The sequence below is a fragment of the Manduca sexta genome, chromosome 26 (genome assembly GCF_014839805.1).
Source record: "Manduca sexta isolate Smith_Timp_Sample1 chromosome 26, JHU_Msex_v1.0, whole genome shotgun sequence".
Lineage (NCBI taxonomy): Eukaryota > Metazoa > Arthropoda > Insecta > Lepidoptera > Sphingidae > Manduca > Manduca sexta.
In genome coordinates, this window is record NC_051140.1 from 14,013,394 (window position 1) to 14,030,615 (window position 17,222).

The 17,222-nt window shown below is 33.1% G+C and overlaps 1 pseudogene; it reads left to right on the top strand.

Moving 5' to 3' along the window:
* The first annotated feature begins 681 nt into the window (after positions 1 to 681).
* LOC119188542 overlaps positions 682 to 17,222 on the top strand; it is a 51,820-nt pseudogene continuing 35,279 nt past the window's right edge.

Here is a 17,222-nt window from a genome sequence, read left to right on the forward strand (position 1 = left end):
CTTACTTTGGGTTATACATTTATGTATCTCATTATAAGTGAAATGTATCTTTCTAATGAGAATAAAGATCTTTAAACCTAAGACATGAAATTAAATTATTGCGTTAAATATTTAAAAGATATATAATATACATATCATGATACCGCTTCGCATATGATAACCTTAGAATGTCCGCATATTATGTAATCTTAATCAAAGTCGATAATCTTTGTAATAAATCACAACAAGCGTTTCTATTCTACTTCACATATATTTGCAGCATTTTACAGTTGAAGTAGCAACTGAAGATTAATGAGATGGTAACGTTCTCAAATCCGCGACGTGCGGCATGTTTGATTATCTCAGCACCCGACTCCAATATAAATGTGTTAATCTTGAACATAACGTTATACGCAAGACAAATGAAATTCCATTACGATATTAAAGAAAATCCCCAAAGCCCGTGGCTTTATAAAAGAATTTAATAATAAAGAGCAGAATATTATTCAATTTTTCCTGAAAACAAAGATGGAGCAGGAAGAAAGTCAGTTCCCACCTGAGGCTCGCGAGCTAGTCGAATTTATTAGCATTCAAATGATTTATAACTAGCGAGCGGCAGCTGAATATTTTCTGATTCGTCTTAAATTAAATTCTTTCTTTCCTTTGGCTGGATTTCATTAAGGGTAACGAAATGCCGTGGAGATGAAAAAGATAATCTGGGGCGATGCGCGGCCACTCGGCAGCGGATGCTGGCGCAGAAACGTCGCCGCGTCCGCCGCGCTGCCCACACCGGCCACAAACGCGCGCCACCACGCCGCGCCGCCACACCAATGCCACACTACGGCCTCGCACCGCATCCTCTATCAACTATTGGTAACATTATATTTGCAAAATTGGAAAGTGTTCATTGACATAAGGCTCATTTACACTATTATATATTCACGTTGAAGACGTTAGAGTTAGGTAAGGTTAATAAAGGTTGAGATCACAATAACATAATTGTAGGCAACATAAAACACACATTTCGATTTTAATTTTCGTTTTTCGGTTTTTTATTAGTGATGCACCGAATGCCACTGACTGTTTTGCTGTAGCGAAATAATCCGATTTAGGTTTTGTTTTTTCAATTTTAAATAAAATCTTTCGGATAATAGTAATATTTATGTAGACGTTTTTGTCACATTTCTGAAAACTGAGATTTGCTACGTAACAAGAATTTCGGACGGAGAGGGGTGGCGGCTAAAATTGCTAGCAATGCAATATATCTCACACGTAATATTGAATGCAAGTTTCAACTTTGTTGTATTTTATTTAGAACAAAATTTATGGAATAGTATATTTAATTTGCTCATTCATAGTCTTACGCCATTACTCCAAGGAGTTGGGTAGAGACGTAGCCAGTACGCTAACTCGTTGCCGTCCGGGCCGTGCTTCCATCTCAGGAAGTGATTAACCACTGTTAATTTATGAAGTTTATAGAAGATATGAAATCCACTACCGAACAACTTAGGTGGATTATTTTGAATGGAAAGACACTTATATGACATTTAAAAAAAAATGCATCACAAAAAAGACTTGTCCGATTAATGTTTTTATATGACATCATATTAAGCACATATTAATGTTAATACTTACGAAAACACGACACATAAACATTAAGTTTAGGAAAAAATTAAGTACATATAAAAATATGTATTTTTACATAATCAGAGCGATCTGTTTGATTAATGCGTCAAACATTTTTTGTTTTTATTTTGTAACCTAAAATTATAGTTTTTATTCAAATGTAATTACGATTTCGTTTCAAGTTACCTAAAAAGAGTGTCGTGTAGACTGAGTAACGTACAACAGCGAAATGTGCTCTTTGATTATTTACGAAAGGCATAACTCAGATCATATTAAACTAAACTCCAAGAATTCCTTGTACTGTTTACTCGTACTGTATAAGCATTTATATTCAATTTCATGTAATTCAGCGAACGATCAATTTATTAGAAGTTATATTATTTGCGCAATTTGATACAATCGCATCATATCTTTGTGACTACATTTATTACTTAGATACATTAATAAGTTTTTAGGACAGGTTTCCAGATTTACCAATACTGTGCCTTTTTCATGTTAATATGATATGTCTTCTGAAGGGGCAAGATACGTTGAGGTTTTAAAACCATACGGTGAAACCTTTACGAATTATATAAAAAATATGTAGCGCCGACCCGACTCATTCGGATAAGAGTAAAGGGATGATGCTCCTCTGGCACAGTTTAATTTTTGTTTTGGAGGGAATAAAATAATCGTAAATTGTAAAGCATGCGAGCGAGGCTGATAATAAAATTCCCGTTTCGTCACGACGCGCCCAGACATGACATTTGGATTATTATCTCCAATCTCTATCTCTCGGGATTTCCGTACGAGTATCAGTGTAATACTGTAGTTATTTTGTTTAGCAGTAATAGAGATAAAGAAAACTTTCTTTTGTTCTTACAATATAACGAATATCTGTATGTTTCATTTTTACGCACACACTATGAGTTATGTTTTATGTTTCAACAGTTCGACGTTGACGGATGGGCATGTTTTCGTTTTCATATTTTTAGTTTGCGGTTTAAAATTTTGTACGTATACAGAAATGTAAAAAATCATCACAATTTTTTACTGCCTAATATAAGGTACTTTACAGACGGTTTATAAGCGATGCACTCGTTTATCCGTCATTGGAAACAAAACATATAATGAATCGAAAATAAATAATATAAACAAAATAACAATTATATTCGAAGTGCACCAAACCGCAAGCGGATTAAAATGTACGCAAACAGTTGTGACACCTATAACACAAGACGTTACGTACGGGTCCTCACTGCTCGCCCGCATCCGCGTAGCTTTTTAAAGCTAAAATATTTAACGAGCGCAGTGCAAAGAACAAAGCCTGCCTTGTGTTTAGCTGCACATGTCTGCCGTAGCCGAAAGCCTCACGTCATTAAATTCAGCGCCCCTTTATGCGTCTTTGACTTCGTTAACTATGGAAGAGCCTGCGAGAGAAATGGGCCACCATACTGCCACTACCACTTTATATAAACACTCCTATTAGTATTTTATGTATGCCTGTTATTGTTTGTTCTGTGGCCTCGGTTGCTTTCAAAATTTGCTGGTGTATTGTCAGCGACCACGGCTTTTGTTTTTTATTAATAAAGATTTTCTTCGTAATTGTTTTTCTAATGACAGGTATTTAAGCTAAAAACCGTAATTGAGGTTCTGGCAACTTCTCATAATCCTCTTTTTGGTTTATTATGCATTATTAAATTGAGGAATTTAAAATATACGCTAAATATATATTGAAAATGTAATCACTATCTAATTATCTAATTATGTGTTTTCTAAACAATGAAAATGTATGTTTCCCCACGCTTTTTCTTTGAATAGTGCACATTATGTGTGTTTATTTTTATTTGAAATGACGCATAAGCGTTAAAATCATTTCACATTATTTGAAAATAAAGGTTTTAATGAGCATCGAATTCAATAATGCACCAGAAACAATAGCGTGTGTGAACTCGTATTGTGACTCTTTTGTTTTACTTCGAGCGATGTCATTATAAATTTTTCACCGCAACTGTCTAATGAGCGGGGGCCATTATGTATTTATGCACAACTACAGAATGCGTACTACGTATAACATGGAAAAAAATAATGACATTTAAAATAAAATTATCCCTCCGGCTTTTCAGATTTTACGCTCTATTTAACAGACAGCGGAACTTTTTGCTACTTTACTTTTTAATCCATTAAGCTCCTTGTATCGGAGTTACTTAAGTACATATTCAATTGGAAAATAGTAACACAATGATAATAACCATAGCGAAGTGATCTGTAATTATCGCTGTTTGTGGGCGGGTGAATTCATACATGTTATTTCCTAAAATCAAATGAGTTCGGGCGGAGTATGGCAACATTTCAAATATCTAAAAAATGTTGAGCTACAGTGGAGCGGAGTGTGTGTCTGTTGGTGGTAAGGAAAGAGGTCAACTTATAGTAGACGTTTGGTATGTGAATTTGGGCAGGTCAGCGAAGCAACGCCGAGTGCCGCCGGAGGAGGCATCGCATGGCAGCGGAAATAATGACTGCCGCTCTGTAATTGGAACGGGCCAGTGCGCCAGAGAGCGCACACTGAGCGTACGCCGCGTCGCGTCGCGCCGCTTGCTTTTACTGCCGCATACCTTTAACTGCTTTATAACGATAGAATTGCTTATTTTTAATTGACTAAAATGGATATTTGATTTGACGCGCACATACGTTCGTCTAATAAGTGATATTCTCGTAACTTTTATAACGATTGTATTACCTATAGTACATATAATTACAAATTTAATGAAGTATCATTAATAAACATGTAAATCGCAGGTATTTTAAATAAAATTCCTATTCATTATTATTACAATTATATTCATACAAGAAGTCCGATTAAAATTTCGCCAACATATATTAAAGATCTTCATGAAATAAACGAAATACTGTCTTTTACATATGTTGAGTTTGAGTTATATATTGTGCCTGTAGTTAAAGTTCATTATAATGTCATTATGCTGCATGCGAGATATGTTCACATTTTACTTTACTGGTTAAATGTATTGTCTATAAATACAATATAATAAGTACGTAAATACGCCATAATTATAACAAATTGATATAAATATAGAGCAGGTATATGGTGTACGTTTCCGTGGAACATCGTGTGCAGGAAATAACGACGTCCGGCGAAGTAGTGGTGCGATTGAAGCGCCGCGGCCGGCCGGCCCTCGCTAAACTGAATTACTGCACGGAAAACGATTAGGAACAGCGGATATTTACTTACGCACTTATTATACTGATTATTTTTCAACTAGCCCATGAAATTCGTGAATATTATGGTTGATTTCCTTTTCTAATCAATTGGCAGTATGTTGTATAAAGTTTTAATTATTTTGTGAATAACAAAAGTAGAATTGCTATTTTAACAAACTGACAGTGGGATGGAATATATATTTCAGAATAGCATAGTTCAGATCAGTTACAACAAGTGATTTACATGCCCTCATGAATTACTTTGCCAGTCTCTACAAAAATAAAATGCTGTCGTGTACAATTAGAACGAGTTATGATACGATTGAAAATTAAAATAACGTACGGCAATATTAACTTTACCTTTCCATACAAATATAAGAACATTCAGCGACGTTTAACTTTCTGCAACTTTGTAACGTTGTATTTTGAAGAAAATAGTGGGTACATATTTTGTTACTAGAACACAATTTGTCAGTAACAAAATAAACAGATTTTGTTGCAAACTGAAATTGAGAAAATGTACGTGTGTACTTTACTATCGAAGTTTGCTGCGCTAGTTCTATATGTAGTATATTTTTTCGCTATAATATGTACATACGTGTAGCCATAGTGTATACAAACCTAAAAGCTACATTTTATCCCGGCAAATGATTTTCACGCTGGGTTACCAAAAGCCAATATTACAAAAAGAATATTTTAACAAATACAGCATCTAAAAGTGAAACGTATTCCGAGAAAAAGTAAATTTACTATTAGCAATGTAATAAAAAAGGCAATGGATTGGATTGAAATTGAAAAGCAATATAATATAATAAAAATAACGTACAAGATATTGCAGAGCTAGTTGACCTTCCTTTCGAGAAATAACTGTACAAACTCCTTGATTATAAGGTTCCCGGGAGATGTAGACCATTTATGTTTTATAAGTATTGATGAACGAGCGAACTACAAGGCCTGGGGGCAACGAATTAATAACTTTGAAAGCCCACACAGCAATTTTGACTGATTAGACTTTCTCACTTCTGACAGTTGGTTGTGCACTAGGCTTTACCTTTTGAACACAGAAAAAAATATTTAAACAACGAGATTAGAGACTCATAACCATTGAAGGTCTTTCACCAAATTCCTTATAAAAATCTACAGACTCTTTATTCCATTCTAATATTATAAACGCGAGAGCATATCTGTCTGTAACAGTTTCACGACTAAATTGAAAAACGAATTTTGGTTAAATTTGGTACCTACTGAGGAAGCTAGATCCCCAAGTAATTTATTTATTTATTTAAATACACACCAGCAGCAAATACATTAACAAAATTACTGATAACACCATTTTAGAAAATAAAAAATTGTAATGCACATGCCCATTATAGGTATATATATATAACATTTATTTAACACGAGTAACATTATTATACAATGATTTCTTATATTTACGCGAATGTTAGACATTGAAATTAAACTAATTTTTCGGATTCTATCGCGGTTTTTTGTTTTTTATTTTTCTCCCGACGGAAGACTTTGCAGCCTTCATGGTCACGGGGTCCCAAGTTTAATTTCAATTATTATACAATTTTATAAAGCAGATAGTAGAGAGTGTAATTTAAAACCAACGAAAAAACAATAAACAAAGAGAGAAAAAAACATACAATAACCACATGACATGGATTACTTGTTTAATATTTGTCATCAACCAAATTCCACGCGGATGAAGCGATATTAATATACTGTTCATATAAGGAAAAGTAGGAAAAGAGCAATTGTCTCGGTTACCAATGTGACAGTTTTTTACTTCCTCATTCAGTTGTAATTATAACAAAACATTACATTATCACAGTAAATAAAAAAACACTCTCCTTTTCTGCCACCCAGAAAGGTACTTAAAAATCTCGAATCGAATATAAACATGTCCAATAAATATTCATGGTTAGTTTTAAAAGTGGATGCAATAATGTCTTAGTAATCGTGACGAGGGCCGTCTTCGATGGATCAATGCGAGGCCTTAAGAAGCACCTGATCCCTGCAAAGCTTCTGCGCGACGCTTCGTAAACTTCTACAAACGAATTAGATGGGGCGTCTAGAAAACGGGATTATCCACTAACTGTTTTACTCAAGGAAAATAGGTTTAACTGAAATCTATAAATAGACATTATTTAATTTATATAAGTTTAGGTATGCACGGATAAGATCTTCGAAATCAGAGCATTGAACATAAAATATTATTTCAGAGAGCTGCAATGAATTTTTGCAGGGATAAAGATAAAAGTTTCTATTAACTAATATGGTATCGGTTACTTTAAAGTTGTATAGGTAAAATATTAAACTATTTTTGTACCGATATGTTGAAAGTCACATTTGTCTGCTCATATAAGCACAAGAAAAATCAAAACAAAATAACTACGCATTACCTTAAGATGAATGTAGGCTGAAGTAGAATCGATTAGCAAACTTGAAGAAATAAATCGTTTGCCGTATAAAGAGAGGAATCTAATCAATAAGTTTAGAGGCTGGTCGTGTTTTTTTAAACCTAATGCAAAAATGCTATCGTAAATGGGCTTTAAATATTGCCGCTAAATATGGCCGCTTTCACGTTCTTTGAGCAATGATTAACACGCCCAGTAATTTATCAATTGCGCAACTGGTCCGCTTAGAGAACTAGTAAAAATTTATAGAAACGCAGCAGTTTCAGTGTAAAACAGATTTCATAACCCAGCATTTTCTAAATAAACTTTTTGAATAAACATTTTTCTTTTTGGTGTGGACGTACTCCTGTTTAATTAAGTTATTTACACACGAGGTTACCAAAAGCCCTCAATTTCAACAGACTTTTATAACACACAATTTAATTTATTTCATTACAATTTTGTTGCCTATCTTTTAGTAGTGTGCTTCAGTGTGATTTGCGATCTTTTATTTTACCATTTTACGTTTTTCGCAAATTATGTTTTTAACAAGCAGCCATTTTATTAGGAGTGAAAATATCGTTATTAACAGGTGAAATTTTATAATAAAAGTAATACAACGAACTAATTACGAAGAGTATCGGTTTTTACAAAACTTAATATAACTAGCATTGTTTCTATGTATGTCTATTTGTAAATAAATATTCAGCCACGTCTAAGTTTCTAATTAAGCCAGATTTTATACGGTCATGGTGGGTTGAGTATAAAATGAGGTCAAGGGATGTCCGGCTAAAATAGTCCCTTCCTCATTCCTGCCATATCGTAGAAAGCGTCGAATATAATTTTGGGTGTGATCGTGATTAAAAATATTCAATTCTTTAACGGCTTCTTCGATATTTGATTATGAATTCCTTTAAGTACCTGTTAAAAAAGTGAAGTAAGAAAAATTCAAACGATCGTGTTAATTACTTGGTCTTTTTGTAATTAAAAATATAGTTTTGAAAACGTTATTTAGGTTAAACTTTTAATTTATAATAAACCAATAATACCATTAGCTTAAGCTAATAACATGTAGGTACCAAATAAATGCAAATTCACATATTCAAACTGCGGTTCCAAAGACATACGTGTTTTCTTTCAAAGAAGCTGAACAAACTTCAACGTATATCGAATTAACATATTGCTTGGAAAGCTTTGAGAGAATATGAATTATAAACGTTCTGTACACTTACATTTTCCTATAAAACTCTACTGGGCGCAAACAATAGCGCTTGACTAAGTAATTTACATTTAAGTAGATTGTCAACTTTTCTAGCTCATCGACGCGTGTTAATTGCATTTCAAAGAAAATTTTCTCCCGATACGTTTATCATAATAATATGCAAGGAAAAATAATATTATTTCAGTATTCCTTGTAATGTTACAATAAAATATAAAACTGTATATATTTATATTTTATTGTAACATTTTCGCTTTCATTGGAACTGGTTTAATTTTGGTCTGATTTTCGATTAAACACTAACTAGTGTTCTGGGCAGGAAATATCTAAATCCTAGATTCCAGATTCAATATTGCTCGAATCACAATTAGTGCTCGTGTTCAAAACGTATTATATATTACATAACGGAAGTATTATCTCGCATCAAGTCAGAAGTATGTAGCAATTAGAATTTATGAGTCTTGATTTCGTTGAAGACCTGAACAAACGGCCAAGTTTAAAAAAACAGCCTAACTATCTATATATTTAAACGGACAACTCTAAAAAAAATAACCTGGAATTCCAACTTAGACCATCACTATTTACACCAATGTTCTTTGGCACTACGTGGCGAATTAGGTGTGACGTCATTACGTTATGCGCTATGAACAATTACTCACGAATATAAACGTCATGTCACATCGGCATTAACTCTGTTAGCTCGTAAACATGTCCTGACATTGATTTATTGCATTAATACCATGACTCCAAACTGTAATCATTTAGAAACAAGCTGCGTAAATCACCTTGTAAATAAAATTGTTTACACTTGGGTATTCTATAAATAAAGACGTAAATGTTTTAGAACAATTTTTCCGGTATTCATTAGACTATATATTAAGACGGGTTTTTAATAGATAATTGGGTTAGAATTTTTTACACGAAAGTACACGAAAAGATGTTGCCGTTTGGGAATAAAATCTAATAAATAATTAATTAAGCAAAGGAAAAAAATATATACGTAAAGGTTGTGCTTAAACTGTTTAATAGCTCAATTAAACATCAATTAACTTTGAGCAGTGCCGTATGGTAAGTAATAAAATTACACTCCCAGGTGGTATTTTCAAAGTTTCGAGGTGCGGTCGCCATCCGAACTTTACAATCAAACGTAAACTAGAGACGTGGAGAGTGTATAGTAGTATAGTACTTACAAGGGGTGTCGCGTGCCGACAGCATCGACTGAGACCCGAAGATTTTCAAGGGCCACTTACACCCCTAATTGCTCAAAGACAAGGAAGCTAACTTAATTATTTGCGTTACATGTATAACATTCTTGGGGCTTGAATTGATGCGGCAATTTGTTGAAATAATGTACGTCATCGATGTACATAGTTTCGACGTGCTTGTTTTTTATTCGTGTAGGTAAAATAATGGAGTCGTGACAATAAAAGTGTAACTATAAGTTTTTATTATAGAATCACATATCTTAAATGAAATAAGAGTAAAACATTTTACAATTTATACAAAAGATATTTTATTATTTTACATGACACACAACGAATACATGTTCAAAATACACAAAACTTTTATACAGTCTGAATGTTTCACTTCAAATTAGGAAGTTATCTAAAACAAAAAGCTGACTAGACAAATGGATAACATTAACCCGCATGAAAGAAACAGACCATACATCAACGTCAGGACCACGTCGAAGATAAAAAATCATTTTCAGACAAATCTGGGTGTTGAGGAATGATAAACTTTTCGCGAAGATTGCGCGCTGCCTTGAGATACATTCTCATTAAAACTACATAATTCCTGCTGAATAAAAATGTACCGTTTATTGCTCTTGACGGCTTAATTAACTTTAGCAAAAAAGTTTAATAGTGTTATTAAAATATTGCCTCATTTTGCTAAGAGACGTGTTATAACAATTACAAAATGAAAAGCAAAATGAATCTTGTTGATTCTTAATTTACACAAAGTATTATGCAAAACTTCTAAGCCTAATTGTAAAAGAACAAAACAATCAGTAAAACAGAAAAGATAAAAGCATTGTCGCCTTGGAACATTCACGTTTTTGCCAAGGGTTCCTCGTAAAACTTTATTAGGCGCATTAAGGTCGCGGTTGAATCCTGTTTATGTAATCGCCGCCGGGGACCTTTAGCAGGAAAAATATTAAGTGAAAAAAGAACACACAATGTCACCCTAAGTAAGATTATATTTATTACGACCTACTCGTATCTTAGGAGAGTGGTCAGAGCTGGCGGCAAAGTCAACTGAACCAAAATGACGATATGAGGGCTTGTCGGGGACTTAGCACCGACCTCGACACAAACCAAAGGTCAAAGTTTGATTATGAACACTTTACGTGAGTTTTGTACCGTCTGGCGTATTACGGCTAAACGCGGTACATTTGTTCAACTTATTATATCCTAGTATTCTGCTTTTTTGCTCACACGTTTTTCTCACTGGTCTTGTATATCAGTCAGGAATCATAAGTACCTACCGGGATACGATTATCAGATCATCCTTTGGATAATTTTTTACAGACATGCATCGTATGCCCTTTCAGGAAGTATGCCATCAAATAGACGACTGGTGTTAAAGTTGCAACAAACATGTTTATTTTACTTATAACTAGATAAAGATATTGCATCAATATGTAAAAAGTGTATGGTCGGAAAATAATAAAACCATAATATAATCGTTGCACCTCAATAATAATATATGCAATGTATATTTGATTTCACTCCATATATCACATTAAATGTCTGAAACTTTGGTCGGTATAAACCCGCAGCGCGCTTTATTTCGCAGTCTGTTCCCGGGCTTGAATATAATTACCTTAATATTGCTGCGCGAAATCTTATTCAAATAATCAGAAGTTCGCGACTCCAATCCGAAGAGATGGAAATTGGATGCAGACTGCTTAATTAACAGCCAAGATACGGTACAAACTACGACCCAAACCTTTGCATAAACTGATGAATGTATTGAAACAAATGAACCCCGCCGCGAAATCAAAGCTAACGCGTTAATACGTAATCTAACGAACATTTTAATTACCATTAAATCAATTGCAAAGGGACACACCAAGTAGGGCATTATAGTACCTACCTGATGGTCCGTTAAAATTATAAGCTTTAAATGAATAAGTGAAGATTGTGATAACAATATTTTAGTATTTTATTTAATATGTACATAAACACCTAAATAAACAAACGTTCAAACTCCAATCATCCATGGTATCGCAGAATGAACTACACACTGGACACACACAATATTTAATATCGTTTGCTTTCGCGGTGACAAGATGTATTAAAACACTATTAGTATAATTATACTTATTTACACAATGCTAATACTATTGCAATATAGCAATAGAACAACGCAATAATGGTAGGCGAGTGGTCACCTCTTGGTCAAATTTCAATCGTAATTTGTTATTTTTCAGTTTGTTTTCGTTAAGGTTCCGTTTGTAACTAGGTATATCAAATCACACACTTCTTGCGCGCAATATTCTTCAAAAAGGATTCGAACTCCGAAGTTTTCACTTAACAAAATATTATTATATACTAGATGAGTTGATGAACTTCGTATCTACAATTTATTTGTTTGAAAGTTTGATTAGCAATTATCAATCCTAATCAACCTTTCAACTCCAAACCATTATGATCTATAACATTATATAATTTAAATTTCGTTAAGTTATTATATGAGACTTGTAAATAATTGCCAGGTGTACCTAAATTCACTATAACGAAAACTTCTCAAAATCCATAGCGTCTTTTTTAATGGCAGTTATTAATTATATACCTGTTCCACAAATAAATGTAATCGTAATTATATCTAATTAAATTATTTTCTGGTTTATAATGATTTTTTAAGTCCGGTATTTGTTAAAAGTTTTTATTCTTTACTATCTTGTTACTTTAAAACAGATTTAATTGAAACCAAACCAAAAAGAAGCGTTTTTTTTTATTTTTGATGAGTTCCCTCCTGTAGCTTCAAAGTTCAAGGTCAAACAACAATAGATGATATGGCCAATTTAAACTATACATAACGCAACACTAAAATAATCACTCCAATGCTGTTAAGTTTTGAGAAGTATCTTTGAATCTTCTGTATCTTTGAATCCTACGATACGAATATCAATCAAATTAAAATGATACTAATTGAAAAAAAAAAATAAAAAATCTGACTGCACATTTATAATGTCTTACCTTCCCTACGTGTAGCATTCAAAGAAAAAGAAATTAAATTCAAATGATACTACTAATCATGTCGAAGATCGAGCGAGCTATTAATTGCCTTCATTATGTGAGATATTATTTATCATCTTGCAATAGAGCCGAGGCTACGCCTCGAGCAGGACGCCATCATATTGGACACCTTGTGAAAAACATCAAGGCTATGGTTGTGTCTCTTTATTGAGAGCGGTTTATATTATGATGTGCAAGGAGTATTCATGAACTGAGTTTCAACCTGTAGAAGCGTGATGCTTGTAATTAAGTTGTACATCCAATGAATATTCTGTTTTGTTGCTCGCATTACCCACGAAGAAACCACATGCTATGCAAAAATGTCATAAATCCACTGAAGATTTTGATGTCCATTCTGATATATAGATATAAGAGTAAACCATAAATCATACGGTAAACAGTTAAAATTCAATTGAACATATTCAGTATAAAATGAGAACATGTGATGGTGACTAGTGATCTGTCACTGGATGCGGTAAGGCGGCAGCTTACACGGATTGCAGAGAGTAACTGTCTCGCTGTCATTCCACTTGACTGATGGTCGCGGTCCCGTCTCCGAAGCTTCTTTGTTGCTTCATAATTAACCACAATCGACTCAAGGACACTTTCTTACGTATCTACCGCATTAATAATTGCAAAAAACTAGACGTATATCCCTAAATGTAAATAGAACAGTGCATATTTTATGAAGTATGCCTTATCAAGTAGCTTCTACTTGCGGCTCAGTCCGTACAAAGTCTGTTGCAGGGATAAAAAATCGGACGCTCAGGGGTAATGTAGCTTCCTATTAGTAAAAGAATTTTAAAAATAGTTTCAAAGATTACTTGGTTCAACAAAAGATGTCTTGTTAAGTATAAGTACTTAGACAATAACTTAATATGAAATTGACACGTATACAATCTATACCGCATAATGATCCAATTGCGATTAAAATGGACAGCAACGTGAATGCTTATTATATATAAGGCATTCAAATAAATTAAGTGTTTTAGTAAAATATCATCGAGTGGCGATATCAATAATTATACATTATAACAATGAAGCAAACGCCTCTCAAAACAATTTTACCTTAATTTGTTAAAACGTTACTGTCCGAACAAACACATTAACGTTATTATTCATTATTGTATTGTATGTAGTTTCATTGTTATATTAAAATAAATAATACCAATCATTTTATTTGTTATCGTTAATTTGTAATAGTTTATATACAATAATAACAAGAAGTTAGATGCGGTTTTAGTAAAGTATGCCTGCTTAATGTACCTTTAACTCTTTTTACCCATTTTCGTCCATTGCCGTAGAACGTAAAAAGCTCCTTAAACGTAGGTAGTTCAGTCGAGAAGTGTGATTTCTTCAGTCGACGTGCCCGCATTAGTGTAAGTGTGAATGTGTTGGCGTATTCGTGTGTGTTCGTGTGTCGCTGTGTTGCGGCCGGATCCAATCTATACCATTACGTTTGAGAACTACCGGTCTCTCAAGTAGTTCTTTGAGTGCCTAGAGCGGGGGTCATGTTCTATCACAATTCATAAGACATCGTTGATATAACACGTAATATTATGTGATTCCTTCCAATTGTAATTGAAAATTTACAGAATTTTACAGTCATGTGTAAGGTAATATTTATTTTAAAAAAAATATGACAGGTCAGTCACTCTCCCGTTAAACGGCACTGTGACCACTAATTAACTGTAAACCAAGTCAAAACGTATAAAGCCGAGAAAACGTTTGTCTTAATACTTAGTAAGGTAATAATAATATCCTTCAGAATAAAATAGTGTTTACATTAATAAACAACAGAAATATACAAAGTAAGCTAGTATCTAAGCACGCACGCTCGCATACGACAGACTACATAGAATCACGCTTCGTACGTAACCGAAGCCAACTTACATTTAATAATCCGTAACAATGTTAAATATAATAAACATGGTTGGTAACAAAACGAGTTCACGTGTCATCAACCGTGCCATCAAGGGAATAACAGTGTTATAAAACTGTAAAGTTTCATGCAATTCTTATCTTGAATATATTGTGCATGCTTGTGAAGGTTTATTTCGATATATTACCATAAAGAGCTTCTGGTACTTTCGGGTTCACGTATCACAAAATATGCGTAACCTATAACTTGGTTACTGCTTTTGATACTGTTGGATTATATTCACTTATATTTTGAAGGCCTCGCTTCAACAGCAGCTCATAAATTTGACGCTATATTTATTATATGTTGATTGATTTATCCGTCACCTATTTCGCATAGATCTAATAAACGAAAAGATATTGGCACGGTCGATATTGTTAAACCTGAAAGAGAGCTGTGACAACTTATCTGAATCAGTGTCGTGCAACATTGTCTTCTCGTTAGAACAAACGAGAGTTCAATTCTGGTTCCAATGTGTTTTTAAACTTGCTTTTACATGCCTGTGAATAAAGTGATTGGGTTTAAATAAATTAACAATAATATTATTTCTATTAAAATATACCTAGTATGTAAAATCACTTTAGGATTTAAATATTTATCATCCAACGGTCGACTAATTGATGTTAATCTCAAGAGTCTTCAGTAACAGAAAAATAAAGTTATAAAATCCAACACAATTTGCTGTACGACCTGGGATTCAAAAGTTACATAATAAACGTAGTAGTATAAGACTACAGGTTAAAATAATATAAATAATAAAATAATATATATAGCTTGAATCTAGCTGCTAAATTTAACAAACAACAAGTCATGACGTATAATTTTTTTCTTAAGAAAACATTTGTAAAAGTTATTATAAATTTTTATTATTACAATTTATTTTATTATTATAAAAAATATTATAATATCATTCCCAATTTAAAGTGGTAATCAAAATCCAACAGTTGGCCAAATATATAGGCATAGACACACTAATTTAGTACAATACATTTCTTAAATCTTTCATCGACTGAAACCATGGTACATAATTTCACGTGTGAAGTAATCTTCTTTCTCTCGATTCTCTCATGTGTACTATACAACATACCTTTATCACATATTTTGTAGGAACGATTTATATTTTTTTTTCTCTACCGATCGTCACGCCACTGTTGGTCCTCCCAAAAAGATCGGATCGGACTAATAATCTCAAAAACCTAAGTACATCGAGTGTTTCTTAATTTGGAAATTGAACCCAGGTTTCCAATCCCGACTCCATATACTACAATGAAGATGCGTAAAAACAAAAAGATACTAAACATAATTCAATTTAAAGTTATCAAGTTGGAGTATAAAGAGTGTTAGATGCTCACATTGCGTAAATACTGCCGTCAAAATACAATTTTCCCTCGGGCACGCTCCGTTAGAGAACCCTAAAAAGAAAGTTATTTTATTGATAGTTACCATTCCGGTAGATAACTGTACTCACATTTACACTCGTTGGTAGTGCTACGGAAAACTTCTATCTACTCGTGAAGATGTGACTGTTAAAGTTTGATCAGTAGCAAAGTTTTAATTGCTACTGAACGGCATTTCCAGGGACCCGACTGGAGTTCATTTTCAAAGCTTTTTATTCGTGCACCAATAATTTGCTGTACAACTATTTAAATAACTTGTTTTACCTTTTACTGGTTTACATTTAAAACAAACCAAATACTTACGCCGTTTAATTATATTCTCATTTAGTGACTGATTTCATTATAAACAAAGATTTATAATTTACATAATTTCTGCTAATTGGTCCGTAATGGTGTTGATACATAATTTGAATGTATTAATGTGTATTAAAAATAACCCATGTAGTCGCCTACTCGGCGATTTCTATAATGAAACAAGATTAGTTAGTAATAATGATTAATAATATGATTAATCAAAAAGCCTATGATAAGATACGTCATACCCTACAAGTTCAAAGAACACAAGGGTTTCTGACACACACATACAAATTGTTGATGTTGTCGTACCATGTGAAAGAGATGACAACATTGACGTATTTCAACAGGTACGAACAAAAACGACAGCAAATATTATTTCGACGTAGTGTATACGATTATGTTCTTTAGAATAATTTGGAGTCTTTATATTGCGCACGTTCTAATAGCATAACTATCTCTTTATTATATAATTAGTTTATTTATACTGAATAATAAACTTAATTCCTAACTTAATGTTGCAGTAGAATGTAAAATTATAAAAAATCATACTTTAAATTATATGTAATTCATATTTCTCTCTAATTTAAATTAATTTAATTAACAAGATATTAATTAACGCAAATTATATGCATGGAATAGATTTTGAAATTACTCGACTGTAGATAAATAAAACTATAACAGGAAACCATATTAAAAATGCAATTCGATTTTAAATTATTTATGTTTTACATATATACACTCACGTCTATTAACTCCGAAAGGGTAGGCAGAAGTGCAATTGGTGCACCCACTTTACGTCATGTGTATTCCGTCCCATTACGTGATACGGGGCGAACCATTCGCCATTACAAGCATAAATGTTTCATATTCGTAAACCATTGAAAATATTTATACAAAACTATGTGTCAGTAATATAGAAAATCGGCTTATCAATAAATG